The sequence below is a fragment of the Acomys minous genome, assembly GCF_964271855.1.
Source record: "Acomys minous genome assembly, chromosome: 18".
NCBI classification, from domain to species: Eukaryota; Metazoa; Chordata; class Mammalia; order Rodentia; family Muridae; genus Acomys; species Acomys minous.
In genome coordinates, this window is record NC_140501.1 from 26,359,939 (window position 1) to 26,381,308 (window position 21,370).

Sequence of the window (21,370 nt, forward strand, 5' to 3'; positions counted from 1 at the left end):
ATTTTAGTAGTATCACTGTGACAGACTGAATTTATCCATGCACTAATAGTATTCAAAAATGGGGAAGAAATTGCTAATTCATTAAAAAGATTATTGATATTTTCTAGTTTTTAAACGTGAACAATGTCTATGAATAATTAGGTTATTGATTTGAAAATTGTACGTCATAAAAAAGCTGATCCAAAGGATAGACAAGCGTGGGGAGTGGGGGGTTGAGACAGGGTTCTCTGTAAAAATTCTTTACTTTTATTTCAATGCCTTGCAGCTTTATGGAGACCAAAATCTGAAAAGCTCAACAAACCCAAATTCTGTCTGCTACATTTGCTTGATTAAATTCTAAAGGTTATAAAATGCTGGGGCTGGAGAGATGGCTCAGAGGTTAAGGACACTGACTGCTCTTTCAGAGGTCCTGAGTTCAATTCCCAGCAACCACATGGTGTCTCACAACCATCTATAAAGAGATCTGTTGCTTTCTTCTTCCCTAAAGGTGTACATGCAGCTAGAGCACTGTATACATAATAAATAAATAAATAAATAAATATTTAAATAAATTGTTAACACAGTGCATGTTTCAACTTGTGAGCAACAATATAATAAAAGAAAAATTATTTTAAAACTCAATATATGCATGTATTCGCTTATGGACTTATAACTCTTTTCATACTTTATTCCACTCTGTGAGAAAGTCCTATGATTATTAAAATAGAGTCATTGATGGTACAGAATGATATGGATGAGCCAAGGTAAGATTACTCAAATACACTTCAATGAAAAAGCAAATATGATATTTGAGTCAGACAATAATTACACCCAAGGAGATTCTAGTCTGATGCAGTTAGCAGAGAGTAAGCACGTTTTGGGAAAAAAAAAGTACAACACAAAAAGATTAGTCTATTTATTGGGTTAAAAAAATGAAGATTTTAATAGTACTTAATATATAAAATCAGACTAGACTTTGGAATTACTTGGATCTTTATTGAATGAAGTAAAGAGAAATAAAGATTTAAAATTATCCAAATAAAAAGTGCTATTTCTATACAGCCTTTTAAAAATGCAAAGAACCTATGTTCCTGAAAGAGGCAACTGGAGGCATGGAGCCCAATGAACTAATTAGGATATGTCTCCTCTGAGAGAACATTCAGGGTTTATCTGGAGAGCACTAGGAAGACACTGGAGACTTATAAGTGGGAACCAGAAATCTAGTGCTTAATTGAAATGGTGAGTGGGGAAGAACTAAAACAAGATACAACAAGATATATTAGAAAATGCTGCAGTTGTTTCATTTTCTTGAAAAGAATACTTGTTCTTGTTTAGAGAAGGAAATCTTGAAGTATAACACTCAGATGTCTGCGGCAGGCTGAGACTAGACTGGGGACTCTGAAGGTGACATTTCTGCAAGGACATTGTTTCATCCTTGTGTTGGTGTTTGCTTAATGCACTCGGGTTCGGGGATTAAGATTTCAAATTTATTTCGGGAGCTATATGTTAAAGTTTATTTGTAATATGTATAAAATGCATTTTAACTCATGTATCATTTATTTCTAGCATATGATTATGTAGGGAATATATCATATTTGCCTTTACATTCTTTCTTCATTACAAAATGAGATGTAGATATCAAAACATTTTAGCTATGTATGGAACCATGAGGTAATTTTGAGTGATGACTTGTATAATTACTGGAGTTATTGACTGATATTAGCAACTTTTGTTTTTTCCTAGAACATATTATTTACTTGAATAACTTATCTGAGAGAAAAATAATTTAATAGATCCATATATTTCTATACTTTCTTATATAAGAACATGATAAGCCTCTTACTTTATTGAATACATGTATTTAATTCTTTCCTACATGCCCAGTGCTCAAGAGGCTGAGGAAAGATAATCACACACAAAGCTGCTTATGATACATAGAGAAAAGACTTAGGTGGGACTTGTGTTAATCTTAATTTTAGGATGCTGCTTACACCTGCCTTACTGGTTTATGGATCTGTCCATAACTTGAAAGTTTAGGCTGGAAACATGGCTCTTTGAGTGCTTGCTTTACAAACACATGGGCCTGAGTTTGCATACCAGTGTAAAACTAGATACAATATCACACATTCATAATCTCAACACCCCTAAATAAGATAGGAGATGGAGACAATCTCTAGAAATTCTTAGGCATGTTTCATAAACTGGTGAAAAATAAACTTCTCAAATAGGAAGGAAACACAAGAACTGGCACCAAAGTCCTCCATGTGTGCATCATAGAACATGAGCCTACATGCAAACACATGGGCATACACACCCATACACAGTCTTCATGTACAAACACACAAATTTCTACAAATATTTGAGATTTCAAAAAAATTCACTATGTATATACAATCCGTATTTATTATTTAGACACCCTTTGTTGCACATCATTAAATATTGCAAAGTTAGAAAAAGAACATTGAGAAGAAATCTGCTCAGCTCCAGTCTACCTCCTATAAAGATGTAGCCGATGGGCAGCTCACACTTCATGTGGATCCTCTAGTAAGGGGAGCTGGGGCTGTCTCTAACATGTACTCTGTTGCTAGCTTTTTGATCACTTGCCCCTGGCAGGACTGCCTGGCTGGGTCACAGGAGAAGAGGACACACTCCTGATACAACTTGATGAGCTGAAGTGGATAAGAAATGGGACTCCTTTTCTGAGGAATAGCAAAAGGGGGTGGAGGAAAGGGAGCAAGGGAGGGTGGAATTAGGAGCTGAGAAGGAATGGGGATATTAAAAAGAAGAAAAAGAAAAGAACATTTGGAAATTCTAGTACCTAAATTTTCTAGGATTTTACAGATGGTAGCATTCTGATGATAAAAAAAAAAATAAGATAATGGAATAAATTATGAAGCACCAATTTTTTCCTAAGGAAATACAGTTTGGGAGATGTCATATTTGTATACTCCAAAATGTGGGGACAACATTTTCCTCTTAAATAACTGTGCAACTAAGTTAATAATATATCCCAAGATTACGTAAAACTATGTACTCAGCATCCTTCACTGTTATGTATTGTGTGGTGCTGCTAGAGAAACTGAAGTCTGTTATATCCAGACAGCCAACTGAGCTTGGCCTATTACAATAGACTCCCTCCCTCAATGGGGTTTTCTCTTCTTCTGACCTGGGTACCCCATGTCTCATAAGGAGTGTCACATAACCCTCAGAGAAAGATCACAAGCAAGCCTGACCATTTCCTGATAAGAAAACCAGTTTAGCAAACACCTGGGTATTGCAGGAGTATTTCACCCTATGCTAAGGAGATCCTAGCCTTAGGCAAATGACCTTTAACTCTACCTAGAAGTTCTTCCTCTGTCCCATAGGATAATTAAATACTATGTGTTCTTTCTTGTGGTAGGACCTTGTTCTATTGCATGTAAATGAAGTACTGTACCACTGTAAATACTTCAAATCCCTCCCCATTGCCCAAAGTTTACAAAGAAAGGTTGGCTGGCATGATCACTGTCTCAGGTGCCAGCCATTCCTCCACCATGATAGTCGGAGACACCATTTATTCAGGGGAAGACTGCTGCTGGACACTGGATGGTCAGGCAAATAGGGCAGAACTGCCATGGCAGCTGCGAAGCCTGCTCCATCACTACCAGATCAGTGCTGACCACTGATAAGGCAGCCAACTGGACCTGCATCTCACTAGACCTGCCTGCTGGCCAATTTCAGACTCTGCCTACTTCTTCAGCTGTGCTTAGGGCTATAACACTTCTGGTATCATCACTGGCTTGTGGAGCTCCCGAGTCTCCACTGTTACCTGATACTGGCAATTTCATTTTAAAAGAGCTAATACAACACTGGTGTAGAATCAGTTCCACTTCTCCTGGTGAGAATGAAGCCTGGCCTAGCACCTTGGCCTCTGGCCTCACCTTGAATGCTCTAAGCCACCACTGAGCAAGAAAAGAGGACCTTGGGGCCTTTGATCTTAAGGACCTTCTGTTCTCCTCAGAGAAACAGGCAGCACCTAGATTGATCCACTTATGTGGAATCCAGGCTCCCACTGCCAGATGCTGAATGATAGTGTATTGAGCTTATTTAAGTTTAACTTGACTTTAAGGAAGCAGTGCAAACAATCTTACTATGCCTTGGCTTTCTTATGTAATCTGTTTCTACACATCCTAAACTCAATGCATTGCTTCAGTTTTGTTTTTCTTTTTTCATTTTTGATTTTTTTAAACTATGACCTCTCTCATGCCCCTGACCCAAAATACTGTGCGTACATGTGTGCATGTCTGTGAACCTATGTGTGTGTTATTATTACCACTGTTGGTCTTATAATCATTTGCTAACAGCAGCCAACATGTTGTTTTCAACAATTTTAAGGAAAATAAATATCCAACATATATGTTGGGAGGAACATAATGAATATAAGTTATTAACATTTATTTGTAGATTTAAGTGCTATTGTGAGCTCATTTGTATTGCTAAAATAACTTCTTCCCTTATAAGAATAAGCTAACATTTCTATAGAAAAGAATTCCTCATTCCTTTCTGAGCTTATGATTTCAGTTGTTCAATAAATATAGAATAAAATCCAATGTTCTAGAAAGACAACAGGGACATAAAAGCTTTACATGCACATAACAAACAGACAAGTCACAGACCACAAAAAAAAAAAAAAAAAAAAAAAAAAAAAAAAAAAAAAACCAGAATGATGGAAGACACAGAAGTATAGGAGAAAGCAAATTTGGTTTAATTTTTGTATCAGTTACTCCAGGAGGAAGACTATATTAAGCACTAGTGTGGAACCATAGTGCTAAACCAGTTAACTCATGTTGTCTTTTAAAACTTCCCAGGTCATTGTTATGTTTAATTAATAATGAAGAACCCTGAGCTAGATTGATATTTTTCTACTACTTAATTACAGTGTTTAGGGTTGCCAAAATGAAGTTTTGTTAAATTTGATTTTAAGTATAGGAAGTTACAGATTTCATCACATTATGGGTTTTGCTACTTAGTCTTTGAAAGTATATAGGGGACTTGAGATCTCTCTCTTTTTTTTTTTTTCATGGAAGTGTTGTAATTTTGAGGATTTTTTGTTAATGTTTTTTGACCCTCAGAAAACTACCAGTCTGCTTGCCCAAAGATAGAAGATGGAAGCTGTTTAAGCACGGACATTCCAGGCCACTGGTACCAATTATATAACTTATCAGCTTTTGATATTAACTGTAAACTGTAAATTGCAGGAAAATACTCAGTTAGAATGAATAGAAAATCCTTCAGCTATAATCGTCTTAGCAAAAACAAATGTGTGGCTTAGCAATGAATCTTCCTTGTTTCCGGATAAGATGCTAACCAAATAATCTCCCAGTTGACAAAAAGAAATGAGGGAGATTGCCTGATCTCTGATTAGGCACTTAACTTTTGGAAATGCATCTGATAATATTCATATTCAGCACAAATTCGACATGAAATACACAGAGCTCTAATGACAAACAATATTTGTCATGCATATTTATAAACCTGTTGTATAATATTTAAATGCATCAATAACTACAATTTTTTTATTATACCACATGCATTCATTTCCTGATAGCTGATGGATGCACTTGTGGTGTTTCCATTATTATTTAAATCCAATTTCCATATCTATCCTAATATGTAAACATGCTACCCTATTAATTTAACTTCAAGATTCCAGTTCACTAGACAGCTTAATGTTCTTGTTAAGAACTGCTTCTTTTCTTGGTAATAAAGCTTCAAATTTATGAAATCTTGTAGTAAATATGAATATATATTTACTAATGAAGTGAAGCTATTAATATATGAATGCACTCAACAACTTCAAGCACATACTTAATGAAACATAGAGTTACTAATATACTAGAAAAACTTTCAGAGTCAGATTAGGTATGTGAATGCAAAATAAACATTTACTGAGAAATAATATACTTCCAGAAGTTTAGATGACTCCATTCTTTCCTTAAAGCTATACATTTAAAATTTAAAATTATTAATTAAAAAAGGGGAACATGTAGATGTAGTGAAACGGTTCAACATTTAAAGCAATCATTGTTTTAAGGAAGGGCTTGGGCTCAGTGCTCGACATATACATAGTAGCTCCCAAGCACCCATAGCTTCAGCTCCAGGGGATCTAATTCACCCTTCTGAGTGCAACAGGCCCCAAGCATTCATGTAGTGTGCATACATATGTCCAAAAAATATCCCTATCATAAAATACAATGTTTTTAAAGTGATAAATATAAATTTTACTAATCTGAAATGAGGAACTATTAACATGATAATATCTACTCATTTACCAAACATGAATTTGATGACATTCTTTATGGAATGTAAAATAAATGTGACAGTGATCAGACAGTGACAGAGTGGGGTGGCAGACATAAAAAGTAACTATGTACATCAATGACTGTACCATCATTTAATATAAGAAATCCACTGAGTACCTAAAAATAAAAAAGTACCTTTGAAATAACAGTAACAAGTAGTGATTTTACTCAGACAGTATGCTGAATAAACTTTCATCACATAACAATTTTCTATCATGGTGAAGATAAACCTGATATTTTCTGCATCTCTTTGAAGATAAAAAAAAAAAAAACCTCACTCTATTCAAGTTACTTTGTATATACATTTATACACATGAGCAGTGACACTTTTTTCCTTTTTAAAGTAATAATAAATTATAAAATATAGATGATGTTTAAAACATGGAGGTTATCAGGAATGTATTTTCATTTTTAAAATGAGAAAACTTATTTCTTTACAGGAAATAGCTTTCTAGTAATCGGAATGACAAAGTGAAGACATAGATACCTCTAATTTGAAAGTCCATATCACAGGGGAAACTGAAGTAAGCCAATTAACGGACAATATTTTAGAGTAATGATTCTGGTGTAATATTAATTTTATTGTGTATTTATGCTCATTCTACAGGTTGAAGGAATCTTCATTGTGTTTCTATATTTTCAGAGAGCTAATTTAAATGTTATCAGTATATCATTCATGACATTAACAACTCCAGTTTTCAAAAATATATGTTTAACAAATACATTTTATTTGTCATACATGTTAGTTAAATAAAGTGTTAAGAATATTACAGTGTTTTGAAGAAGCTTAAAAGTCAGCCACAGAAGGTGGAGTAGCCCTTCTAATATCTAATAAAATAGACTTTCAATCAAAACTAATCAAAAGAGATGGGGAAGGACACTTCATATTCATCAAAGAAAAAATAAACTAAGGTGATGTCTCAATTCTTAACATCTATACCCCAAATACAGAAGCACCCACATTCAATAAATAAACATTACTAAACTTAAATCTCACATTGAACTCGATACTTTAATAGTAGGAGACTTCAATGCCCACCCTCACCAATAGAGAGGTCATCATGGCAGAAACTAAGTGGAGAAACAGCTAAATTAATAGACATCATGAATCAAACGGACCTAGCTGATGTATTCAGGACTTTTCACCAAAACACAAAAGAATTAACCTTCTTCTCAGCACCTAACAGAACCTTCTCCAAAATCGACCATATACTTGGTCACAAAACAAACAACGACAGATACAAAAAGATCAAAATAATTCCTTGCATTTTATCAAACCACCATCAATTAAAGCTGGAACTCAATAACAACAGTAACAACAGAATGTCTACAAACTCATTGAAACTGAACAACTGCCTACTCAATAATATCTGGGTAAGGAACGAAATTGAAAAAAAATTAAAAACTTCCTAGAATTCAATGAATCTAAAGGCACAACATATGCAAACTTATGGGACATAATGAAGGCAGTGCTAAGAGGAAAGTTCATAGCAATAAGTACCTTTATAAACAAGGCAGTGCGAAAAGGAAAGTTCATAGCAATGAGTACCTTTATAAACAAATTGGAGGTATTTCAGTTCTAGCAGCTTCACAACATACCTGACAATTTGAGAACAAAAAGAAGCAGACTCGCAAAAAAGGAGCAGAAGGCTGAAATCAATAATCAATAACTAGAAACAAAGGGAACAAATTGAAAGAATCAACAAAACCAAGCGCTGGTTGTTTGAGAAAATCAGAAAGATAGATGACAAACTCTTAGCCAAACTAACTGAAAGGCAGAGGGAGATTAACCAAGTTAACAAAATCATAAATGAAAAGGGAGACATAACAACAGACATTGAGGAAATCCAAAGAATCATTAGGTCATATTTCAAAAGGCTATATGTCAAAAAAAATCGGAAACCTAAGCGAAATGGACAATTTTTTAAAAATATTTTTAAAATTAATTTATTTTTGTTACATCTCAATGGTTATCCCATCCCTTGTATCCTCCCATTAAATATTTTATTAATTGTTCGGAGCCAGCCCAGGGTCATTGAAGGCCAAAAGAGTCTACTGGCTATGGAAAGATACTAATGCCCCGTTCCAAAGCTAAACTTCCTCATTTCAGCCTCTGCATAACTTCCTCTTTCAGCCTCTGCATAACTTCCTCCTTTCAGTCTCTGCATAGCTTCCTCCTTTCATCCTCTGCAGATGCTGTTTAGCAGGTTAGCTCGGGACTTTCTGAGAGATAGGAATTGTTCCAAGATGAACCACAGGATGTTCCCCTGATGGCATCATCTGAAGGCATTCTCAGGCCCCGCCCCCTGCTCTTTAGATCCTGCCTCCACCCCATATAAGCTTTTGCTTTTGATTCAATAAACGGACTTGATAGGAATGCTACTTGGTCTCGGCTCTTTCTTTTCCGTCCCATCCCTCAGGTATGGCTCCCCTGGCGACCCCGTAATGAATGGTCCTGCTGGACAGGACAATTAATTTATTCATATTACATCTAAATTGTTAGCCCATCCCTTGTATCCTCCCATTTCTCCCTCCCTCCCTCCCTCTTTCTCCCTACTCCCCTCCCCTATGTCTTTGACTGAGGGGGACCTTCATCCCTTGTATATGCTCGTAGGGTATCAAGTCTCTTCTTGGTAGCCTGTTATCCTTCCTATGAGTGCCACCAGGCCTGCCCATCAAGAAGACATGGTAAAAAATGTGGCACCAGAGTTCATGTGAAAGTCTGTCCCCACTTTCCACTCAATGGTGGAGAATGTACTGTCCATTGGCTAGATCTGGGCAGGGATTCAAAGTATTGTCCTTGGCTGGTGTAATAGTTTGAGCAGGACCCCTGGTCCCAGATCTGCCCTGTCATAATGTTCTTCTTGAAGGATTCTAGGACCCTCTGGATCCTTCTATTTCCCCATTCTCCCATGATTCTCTCACCTAAAGTCCCAGTAGGATATCCTTCCTCTGACCCACTTTCCTGGTAAGTGAAAACTTTCATGGGACATGCCCCTTGGGCTAGTGTCTATATATAAGTGATTATGTACCATTTGACTCCTTCTGCTTCTGTGTCAACTCACTCATTATGACCATTTCGAGTTCAATCCATTTGTCCACAAATTTCGGGAATTCCTTGTTTTTAATAGCTGAGTAGTATTCCATAGCGTAAATGTACCGTAATTTCTTTATCCATTCTGAGGGAAACTTAGGTTGTTTCCATGTTCTGGCTATTATGAATAAGGCTGCTATGAACATGGTTGAGCATATGTCCCTGTTGTGTGGTGGAGCATTTTCTGGGTATATTTCAAGGAGTGGAATAGCTGGGTCTTGAGGAAGCCCTACTCTCATTTTTCTGAGAAAGCACCAGATAGATTTCCAAAGTGGTTGTACTAGTTTGCATTACCACCAGCAATGAAGGAGTGTTCTTCTCTCTCAACATCCTCGCCAGCATGTGGTGTTGCTTGAATTTTTTATCTTAGCCATTCTGATGGGTGTAAGATGAAATCTCAGTGTCGTTTTGATTAGCATTTCTCTGATGATTAAAGACTTTGAGCATTTCTTTAAGTGTTTCTCAGCCATTTGATATTCCTCTGTTGAGAATTCTCTGTTTAGTTCTGAACCCCATTTCTTAATTAGGTTATTTGGTTTGATAGTGCTTAATTTCTTGAATTCTTTATATATTTTGGATAGTAAAAATGGCCATCTTACCAAAAGCAATTTACAGATTCAATGCAATCCCTATTAAAATACCTACAAAATATTTTGAAGACATTGAAAGATCAATTCTCAACTTCATATGGAGAAACAAAAAAATCAGAATAGCAAAAACAATCAAATACAATAAAAGCTCCTCCAGAGTAATCTCCATACATGATCTCAAGCTGTACTATAGAGCAACAGTAATTAAAACAACATGGTACTGGCACAGCAATAGGATGGTTGATCAATGGAATTGAATCAAAGACCTAGAGATGAATCTACACACATTTGCTCACTTGATTTTTGACAAAGAAACCAAATCTATTCAATGGAAAAAAATAGCATCTTCAACAAATGGTGCTGGTCTAACTGGATGTCTATACGTAGAAAAATGTAATTAGACCCATATTTGTCACCATGCACAAAACTCAAGTCCAAGTGAATTAAAGACCTCAACATAAAACCAGAGACATTCAATTGGTTAGAGGAAAAAGTGGAGAAGAGCCTTGAACACACTGGCATAGGAGACAATTTCCTGAACAACAACAGCCCAGCCCCTAAGGTCAACAATTAACAAATGGAACCTCATGAGACTGAAAAGCTTCTGTAAGGTAGGAGACACTGTCAACAGAACATAGCAACAGCCTAGAGACTGGGAAAAGATCTTCACCAACCTCGCATCTGACAAAGGTTTAATATCCAAAATATAAAGACAATTTTCTTTATAGAGACCAACCACCAAACTTGAATCAAGATCAGGTAAACAAATTAAATAGTCCTATATCTCCAAAGGAAATTGACAGCCATCAAAAATCTCCCAACAACAACAAAAAAAAAAAAAGGAAGAAAGAAAGAAAGAAAGAAAGAAAGAAAGAAAGAAAGAAAGAGAGAGAAAGAAAGAAAAGCCCTGGACCTGACAGACTCAGCATAGAAACTATCATTCACCATGACCAAGAAGTCTTCATTACAGCCATGCAGGGGTGTTTCAATATATAACATTGTAATTCAACATATAAGTAAACTGAAAGAAAAAGTCCTTATGATCATCTATTTGGATGCTGAAAAAGTATTTGACAAGATCCAATATTAATTCATGTTTAGACTCCTGGAGATACAGGGATACAAAGCACATATCTCAACATAATATTCAGCAAACCCATAGGCAACATCAAAGTACACGGAGAGAAACTTAAATCAGTTCCAATGATCATGTGCAAGACAAGGCTGTCCACTCTCTCCATATCTCTTTAACATAGTATTTGAAGTCCTAGGTAGAGCAATAAGACCACTTAAGGATATCAAGGGAATACAAGTAGAAAAGGAAGAAGTCAAACTATCACTATTCATAGATTATATAATAGTATACATAAGCGACCCAAAATATTCTATCAAGGAATTCCTGCAGCTGACAACCATCTTCAGCAAAGTAGTTGGATATAAAATTTAAAAAAATGGATCTGCTGTGTACAAATGGCAAATGGGCTGAGAAAGAAATTAGGGAACTACACCCTTCACAATAGCCACAAATAATATAAAGAATCCTGGATTAACTCTAACCAAGCATGTGAAAGACTTATATGAAAAAAAAAAACCCTTCAAGTCTATAAATAAAGAAACTGAAGAAGATATGAGAAGATGGAAAGATCTCAAATGTTTATGAATTGAGAGAATCAACATAGAAAAAAAGGCCATCTTACAAAAGGCAATTTACAGATTCAATGAAATTCCGATAAAAATTCAAAGAAAATTCTCTGAAAACCTTGAAAGATCAATTCTCAATTTCATATTGAAAAGCAAATATCCAGAGTAGCTAAAACAACTCTGTACAATAAAAGATCTTCTGGAGCAATCACCATCCTGGATCTCAGGCTGTACTCTAGAGCCACAGTAATAAAAACAGCATGGTACTGGCATATAAATAAGTATATACATTCTTTTTTCCTTAGGATAAGTGTGAATTGGAAAATATCTAAAACCGATGAAACGTTTATTACCAGATGCCTGTACTGTTTATTTATGAGTATTTTGCTGAGGTTACTTATCTCTGTCTTCGTAGAGTCACAGAATTTTAAAAGTGAAGTGAATGGTTCAAATAAAACATAATACACTATTATTTCAAGTTTCACACATCAAAGCCAACCTCTCACATATCTTCACAGTAAAAAGTATATTTTCTTAAAATAATCTTAGGATTACTGTAATTTTTATGGATTTTCTTTTCTTCATTTGTATTATTTTATTTCCATTATACTTCTCAGAGGATCATTCATGTTAAAGATGCTGTGCTCCACACAGTTATATAGAACTGTTCAGAGCTGGTAAGTAGGCAACAACAGCTCAGTCAAAGCACATAGGTAAACTAGCAAATAGAGAAAATGTGATGACATAACCTCACCCCCTAAATCAAATGTTATTTGCTAGCTCAGAGAAAATTGGGTAAAATCATTAGTTCAAAAAATTTAGTGTTATAATTTTTAATTATGTGAATGTATAAATTTGTATCTATGAGTATATTTACTTTAGTGCAGATACCTCAGTGGTCAGAGGCATAGGATCTTGTAAATCTGGAATTATAGACAGTTGCAGGTTTGTAACATGGGTGCCACAAATCTACCTTCAGTCTTCTGCAAGAGCTATATACATTCTTTGTTGCTGAGCTGTTTGTCAGGCCACATAATAGCTTTGTTTATTTTCTTTTGGATTTTATACACTTGATTATAAGTAGAATGTGAACAAGTCATGTGGCCTAAAATATATTAAGTGAATAACATATTATTTTGTTTGACTCTTCTCTTTTCCCAATGAGGATTTCTTATAAATTGGTAATATGATTTTTTGGAAGGACCATTAATCTTGTACTTTCTTTCCAATACTTGAATTCTGTTATCTTAGAGGAAAGGAAAAATTGATAATTCTGTGAAAGACTATGCCTTATCCAGGCATGGCCAATGTTAGCACAGACATTGAACAGAGTGAGAGAGAGAGAGAGAGAGAGAGAGAGAGAGAGAGAGAGAGAGAGAGAGAGAGAGAGAGAGAGAGAGAGGACTTTCTAGTGTAGTTTGAATGAGAAGTAAAATAACTTCTCACTATCTTCCATCCAGACCTCATTGGAAGTCAACCAGAATCTTATTCCAGGTCAAATCTTTAAAAAACATTCTTACCTATTCTCTTAAAGATGAAAACAGATACATTCTGAAAGACTTGTGGTCCCTTCCACGTAAGGTGTTGAGTTTTGGACTCAAACGAACAATGACAAAGTGAGGATGTCCCTTCTTTCTGTAAGGGAATGATTAAACATAATCCATGTACCTCTGTGCCCTTTATCCATTTCATCCAAAGGTAGCAGAGCTGTGGTGCTTTGTTTTGTGGGGAAAATTCCAGTAGTTGAATTAGACCTGAACTCCTGAGCTGATTTCCTTTTTAGGAGCAAAAGGAACATTATTTCCCCTTGCCTTCCTCCATACTCCCTGCCAATGAAGTATAGGAAGGATGGAGAACTTCCTTGGTGAACTGTTCTGATGACTGAGGAAGAGGAGCAAGTTCCAGATTCCAGATGGATAATAGGCATGACTCCCTTGTTGGGTTATTTTCCTCCATATTCATTCTCAGTGTGAAGATGACCTACTTTTTTTTTTACTTCCTTCCTTCCTTCCTTCCTCCCTTCCTTCCTTCCTTCCTTCCTTCCTTTCTTCTCCTCTTTGTTCCTTTTTTTGTTCTAAATATTTTTAGTTTATTTATTTAATCACTTTACAACCCCTTCTCTCCCTTACACCCTCCCTTTTTCCTCCGAGAAGGGGATGCTTCCCATAGGTAACAACCCACCAAGTGGCAGCAAGATTGAACAACCACTGGCATGATTAATTATTCTCTGCTATGCTTACAGATGGGAGTCTAACATTACTGTCTTCTGAGAGGGTTCACGCAGCATCTGATGGAAACAGATGCAGACACACACACATACACCAACAGGAGGCAGAGCTTGTGGAGTCGTGCAAAGAAGGATTGAGGGAGCAGGAGGGGTCAAGGTCTTCAACAAAAGACCTCCAGAGTAAACTAACTATGGTCCATGAGGAATCCTGAAGAAGACTGAACCACCAACCAGAAAGCATGCATGAGTTGGACTTAGATGTTGTTGTTTACCGATATGGTGTAATAATTTTTATTATCATCATCATTATTATTATCATTATGTTGATGATGATGATGATGATGATGTCTATATTTTCTAGCCCACTATCACCCAATCAAGACACAGACACCTGTTATATTTTAAAATAGCCTTAGTTTACCTGGGGCAGGGCAGATATCAATCTTCTAAACTATTTCCCGTAGAGTGGCAGGTATGGGATACCTGTCCCAATCCCATGCCATCTGGTTCTAATAATTTGTATCAAGCTACCTCCCATCCATAATCCCATATACTTGCAAATGTTCTTCATCTGGGCCAAATCTCCATCCACTCTGGCCATGTGCTTCTCTTCCACTTAACCTATGGCGGCCTTCTTCTCTTTTCTCCTTTCTTCTCCTCAGGTCCCTCTTCTTCTTCCCAAGATTCTCTCTGTCTCTCTAAGCCCAGGAACCTTAGCCACACCTATCTCATTTACCCTGCTCAGGTGTAACTGCTTTTTATTATCATCAAAATACATCAGACCAACCCCCAACACCTAGACATAGTACACATACATAACATGTGAGCAGATTATTCTTCATGTGAGTCCCCTAACAATTGGATTAGATACTGGTTCTGACTCTCTTGCCTGCCTTTGTATTCCTTTCCCCTAAAGGGACAGCCCTGTCTAGCCCCAGTGGGAAAGGATGTGCTTAGTCCTGCTGCAAATGTTCTTACATTTAAAAGATTTCCATTCCACATTTCTTTATCTAATTTTTGTTTCATTATTTTCATGCTTCAGCTGAATCTGAGACAGCAGAAATCTCACATCAATATCACATTATAGTGCGCTGTTGTCTGACATCTTAAGTTCCTTTTACCTAAATCTTTATCCCAGTAACAAAGACATATAAATGAAAGCATTGGTTGTCATTTGAATATTTCTGTTCGAACATTATGAATATATTTCATTATAATATTAAATTAGAGATTATGAATTCCATTTATATGTGGTATACAAACACATGACATGTTATGTTCTCATTATTAAATATTCAATAATTCTTCATCAAATGTTTAAGTCACTGATATTATGTTTAACAGACAGGAGGAATAAAAGCATAATCTCATTGAACTTATTGAAGAAACTCTAATGTCTTTAATGGTGGGTGCTCCCAAATTGAGCTATATTCTAATTTTTAGAAAATGTATATTTATCTTTCCTTGAATAAAATAGCTTCGCAGGTATAACTATGTTATGGGTTTTGAGATGAGAGTATCTGTCATTATATGAGTGGCTCCTCAATTTAATGATAAGTGTCCCTTTGAAGATATAAATAGATGAAATGAGTCAAAGAGAACCATTTATAAAGAAAGAAGTGATACAGGTACAAGAGCTAGTGGCAACCACAAAACAGTGGGACACACAATGAAAGAAGCTGTTATACAGACTCCACTCAGACTTTAGACCAGCAAGTTATCTTATTGTACTTGTATTGCTGTGGCATACCTTGTACTGGATAGTTAGTAGATAATATCCGTTTTTTCATAATTATGAAAACTGGAAGTTCTACAAAGAAGGATCAAGTACATTCAGTGTCTAATAAGGATTGTGTTTTCTGTGAATGTCGCATTTTTTGCATCCATAGATGGATGAAAAGGCACATTTACCAGACTATCTTGTTTTGGGTATGGAAAGTGGTGTAATGAGTTTCAAACTTCCAAATAATGTGAGAAGAAGCTGAATGTTATTCACCTCCCACAAACCTTTTTTATAATCCAGTTCACTAACACTGTTCATTCAGTCAGAATCATGAAGAATTTTTAATATTGATAAACACACTAGCTATTATTACTATTCTTCTTTGGGTGAATTATGACTGAGATTTCGGTAGAATTGATAATATTGCTTAAGATTAAAAATGTTTGTCTCTAATTGTAACTCTATAGGCATTTAGAAAGAAAGGATTTATCTGGAGTTGAGGGTGGAATTCACCATGGATGTAGGTGAAACTATCACACACAAACAAAAGAAGATGAAAAATGGGACAGCAGGGAGCATGCACTCTCTCACTTTCACTGCTCACTATGATAAGCAATATTCTGTGCTGTTATTCTGTTCCACCCATGAGGTACAGAAAGTTATACCACTATGAGACTGACAATTCTCTTCCCATTAAATTGTTTCTGTCAAGTATTTTTATCATAATGACTAGAAAAGTAACCAGTATAATGAGATTAGAATCCAAGCTTCATAACATTTATTACAAAAGGGAAACACTCAGACCACAGGATCCTAATATGTGAAGTCTAGTTTACAAATGTAAGCAGAATATGTTTCTGTTGTTTTGTGCTAAAGTTTGTTCAGTAATTTGTTACTGTAGCTATAGGAAAGTAATGTAGCTACTGCCTTAAGAAGTAGTTGTAATTTTTAAAAGTTCTCCAAAGAAACAGGCATACAGAAACATACATATATACAGAACAGACATGGTATTAATTTTTCCTAACATTCCAGGAAAAGTTACCAAGGGCAGCAGCAGCATTCCAAGACATAAACTTGGGCTCCTGCCACCTTTAATTTTTTCTTTCTCTGGCTTTCATATACTGTAAATCTATTTTGCAAGAAAGAGTTAAGATGTCAAATATATCTTCTAAAATATATCACATGTAAATTCTGCTCAAATATTGCTAAACACTGAAGCTAATCATTCTCCCCTATCTAAAGTAACAAAGTCTTGCAAACGTACTTGGTCGCAAAGCTTACCATCACAGATGAAGCAAGACAGAGTTTATGTGTGATAAATGCAGTGATTTTTAAATGCAGTGTTTGAAATAAAAATTGAGCTAATCTCCATTAGTCAATAATAACAACTACAAAGTGTTATCTACATATTTGCAGCATTTTTCCATATAGAGTATTAAAATGATGAGAATGTGCACAAAATTAACTGTCTTCATCGCTTCCCATAGATAAAATAATTTCGATTGAAGTCATTATATTACAAATGATTCACACATTCCATGTGGGGATAGAAAAACAAAAATCCAATTAGCAAAATTTCCAATTTAAAGGTGCTAGACATTAAGTCATTCCATATACCAAATTCTTTTGTGGGGCTAATTTAAATATTATGAAGCTTTTACTTGAAATGAAATAAGAACATAATATATTTAAACTCATTTTTAAACATATAAAATTAATAGTACCAAAATATTTAAATACTGCATATGAACAAAATGTACTTGCACTTAACCCATGAACTTTGTCTGTGAGACAAATGATAAATATGAAGCAAGCTTTTCTCCCTAAAATTAATTAAATTTATTCATGTATATATTTTTAAAGTAGTGTTGTTTCTTATGAAAAATAACATGTATTATTTTTAATGCCTTATTGAGTCAAATAATACCATTAAATGCCTCATTTAAACTGCTATATTACAAGTTTCAGTCTTTTTAGATGTTGCTTACATTAGGTTATTTCTAAATTTAAGTAAACCAATGAATGATAGACTGGAAGAAGAAACACAAAGGTCACAAAAGATGTATTTTTTAAATATAATGCTGAGGGCAAGGTTCAGTGCCTAAGTATATAAACACTTCAGTAGATGCTCTTTTTTTTTTCTTTCAAGTTACATTTTTATTGGTGCATACTAATCCATTACATACCTAGCAGATTAAAGCAGCACTCATCACAGAGCTGAGGAAAGTCCTATGGCCACATACATGTAAACCACATAGCCAATCCCTGAGTTATCTCCTCAGCTCAAACTCTTATGTATGATCCCATAGTTTTAGAATAAAAAGGTCCAGTCATTCTTTGCTTAGAATTTTACAAGACTGAAATTAAGGTATTGATTGAGCTAGAATGTTATAATCTTTTGAAGGCATTTGGTTGAAAGAACATACATGAAGAAAAAAAATGTATCCTGCATAAAGCATATACTCCTCATCTGTTAAATGTCAAATGAAAGAGAAACAGGTTTTTTCAAGATGAGACAGTTTGCAAAAGGATTAAATACATTTCTTTTGCTTAAATTTCTAGCCTCTTGGCCTACAATACAGATTCCTGTATCAACAATCACATAGTTCTATATAATAAATATCTATATTGTATATCAGTGAGTCTGCATCTATAGTCATCATTGGATGATGACAAATGGGACAGCTACATTTACTTCTAGTCTAGATGAATTTATTTCTCATTCTGAAGCCCTCCCATAATAAATAAATAAATTAGGAGGCCATAACTACAACGTATGGGAAGTATTATAAAGAACACCCACCCACTTGATTATGTGTAGAAAACTGCATGCACATGCAGGATAGGATGTAGAAGAACTTATAAATCAGGCATTGTAAAGACACCAGGAAAATGATAAATATAATGTAATTGCACAAGTTTACATTTAGCGCATTTGTTATGTTTCATATGAGAATACTGACAGAGAAGTAGATTATAAGTAAACAGATAAATACATCATTATTCATACTGAATTGTACTAGTGTAAGGATGAATTTTCTTTACCTTTCCAATTTTAAATTTGTTTGCCTGTCCAATCAAGTACTACCAACAAGGACAGAATTTTTCCAATAATGAAACAAGTATCAGGGATACATAAAAAATTTGACACAGTATTTGGATAAGGTAGCAAAACTGAAATAATAACAAATAAGTTTTAGTATTATATATCTCAATAGAGGAAAGTCTCAAGTAATGTGTTGCTGTGGGTTTTCCTCCCAATCCCAAGTTCCCAGAGTAATGACTTAGGAGACTCAAAATAGTTTTACAAATACCTAGACCATATAGCTAGGCTCTTTTCTCACTAGAAATGATTACATTGTAAGTGAAGATATTTCCAGAAATAAACATACCAAAGAACTCATTAAAAATCAATTGCTCACAAAATGACATTAAGAATTGACAAATAAGGACATGCAAACAGTAAAAGTTCTACACTAAAAAGGAAATAATTACTAAATGGAAGATAATTACTGAAAAATCTAAGATGGGTATATCTCAGTGGCAGAGCATTTGAGTGTAGAATAATAAATATATTTCTGTTATATATTCTTTTGACAGAAATTATTATCAGAACCAAAAATTACAAATATAATTTGAAAATTTCATATCAATAAAACAACAAATTGTTGTGAAAAAAAAAGAAAGTGGTAGGGCCTGGAGAGATGTCTAATCTGTGAAAAACTGACTGTTATCTCAGAAGACTGGATTTGAATCTCAATATCACTTTGCCATTCACATCTGGTTGCAACTCAAATTCTATAAAATCCTAAAATTATAGTGACCCGTTCTACCTTCTGGAGTCACTGTACACACATCATACACTACATGCAGGTTATACAATATATGTCTAGGATATAAATAAACAAATCTTAAATAATATGTGTGTGTGATTGTGTGTATATATGTATACAGATGTTCAAATATACATATGTATTTTAATCACAAATTTGTATGAAACTCTCACAAAATTATGGAAACACCTCATTACTCATCAGAGATTTTCAGGAATTGCTTTCATTAAGACAAACCAGAATGAATGGTGTATTAGACCTTAATGTAATAGTCAATCTTCATAAAATGTAGGTTATTGTGGTTTAAATAAAAAATGTATTTCATATGTTCCTATATTTGAATGGTTAATCACCAGGAAGCAGAAGTATTTGATTGGATTAGGTTGGCCTTGTTGCAGGAAATGTTTAACTGGTGGCAGGCTTTTAGGTCTAAAAACCTACTTGAAGAAGCTCAGGCCTTTCCTTTGCCTTCAAACCATGGTGCAGCACTCAAGATTTCTCCAGCACACCATGCTTGCCATGGCTGTTGCCAAAATTGCTGCCAAGATGATAATGGACTAAGCCTGTAAGCAAGCCGCCAGTTAAATGATTCCTTTCATAAGAGTCACGGGTCTCAAAGAAAGTAGATAGAGCTCTTGAGAATGAAAGTCAAGGTCATCCTCTGTCTCCAGACACTCACACACAATCAATAGAACATCCATGCACCTCATAGGCCAAGTTTAATACAAGTAAAGAATATTTTAGTTACCATAGTAAAACATAAATTTTACAAAATGTTCCAAAAGATGGGGAGTTAAAAATTAAATTTTATTTCCCTCATATGATTTCAAAGAGACATTTAAAGGTTGATTCATTTTTACAATGCATGTCCTTTCACTTATACCAAATTACCTTTCCATATGTATATATAGACACTGAGAAAAATCATAGTATAACACAGTTATGAGTGAATAGTTACATTTTTTATATGGACAATATTGAAAGTTTATTTCTGTTTATCTGTTTGCTATTTTTGCTCCATAAAATAAAATATATGGAATCTTACATGACAAGCATACATTTTGCCACCATATTTTAATTCCAAATTTTAAAATATTGCTCTATTTTGATGTTCAAGGTCACACTTTGCATATCAGGCTTATCTTGTTCTTGTTATGTAGCACAGGCCTGAACACTTGACTCCAACAAACAGCCTCAACTGTAGCTGGAATTATAGATAGCACCATCAAGCCCAAATAGATACAAGGAAGAATTTATGAAGTAGTGTGCAAGAAGAAATCACTACAGTTCCAAACCAAAAAAAAATAACTTTAAGAAGCTAATAAGTTACTGTTACCTACGCCATGACAAATTTAAACATATTTATGAAATATGTTTTCTATTTGTACTGCTGATTGGCCAAGACAAAGATTTTGTAGATTGCTGTAAATAATGCTTTGTATACTAAAGTCCATTGAAATAATTTCTCCTCAAACTAAACATTGACATCAATGAAATTATTCCCTTTGCTTTTATAGTGTTTCATCTTTCCCACTCTAAATCCTCTTTTTATATATGTGGATGAATATAGATAAATGTACACCACTGTTGTGTTTTTTAAGCTTCATTTAAAAAAATAATGCATGTCCAAACATCTGTATCAAATTACCTTCCTGGATATGGTTAGATGCACTTACAGTTTTCTTTAGTAGGCAGATAGATAAGCAGACAAGGAAATTTCTACTTAGTAACACCATACAAGTTTACTATAATAATCTACATCCATATTGTATTGCCCTGGAAGAAAGTGCTTCCATCATATCGCTTCTTGGCTCAGCTGTGGTTGATCATGCTTCTAATCTTAGTGTTGAGACACAGCGGCAGAAGGATTGACAATCTAGGCCAGCTTGAGTTACAGTGTGATATCATGGTTAAAACAGGAAACTTTGTTCTGCTTCACAAT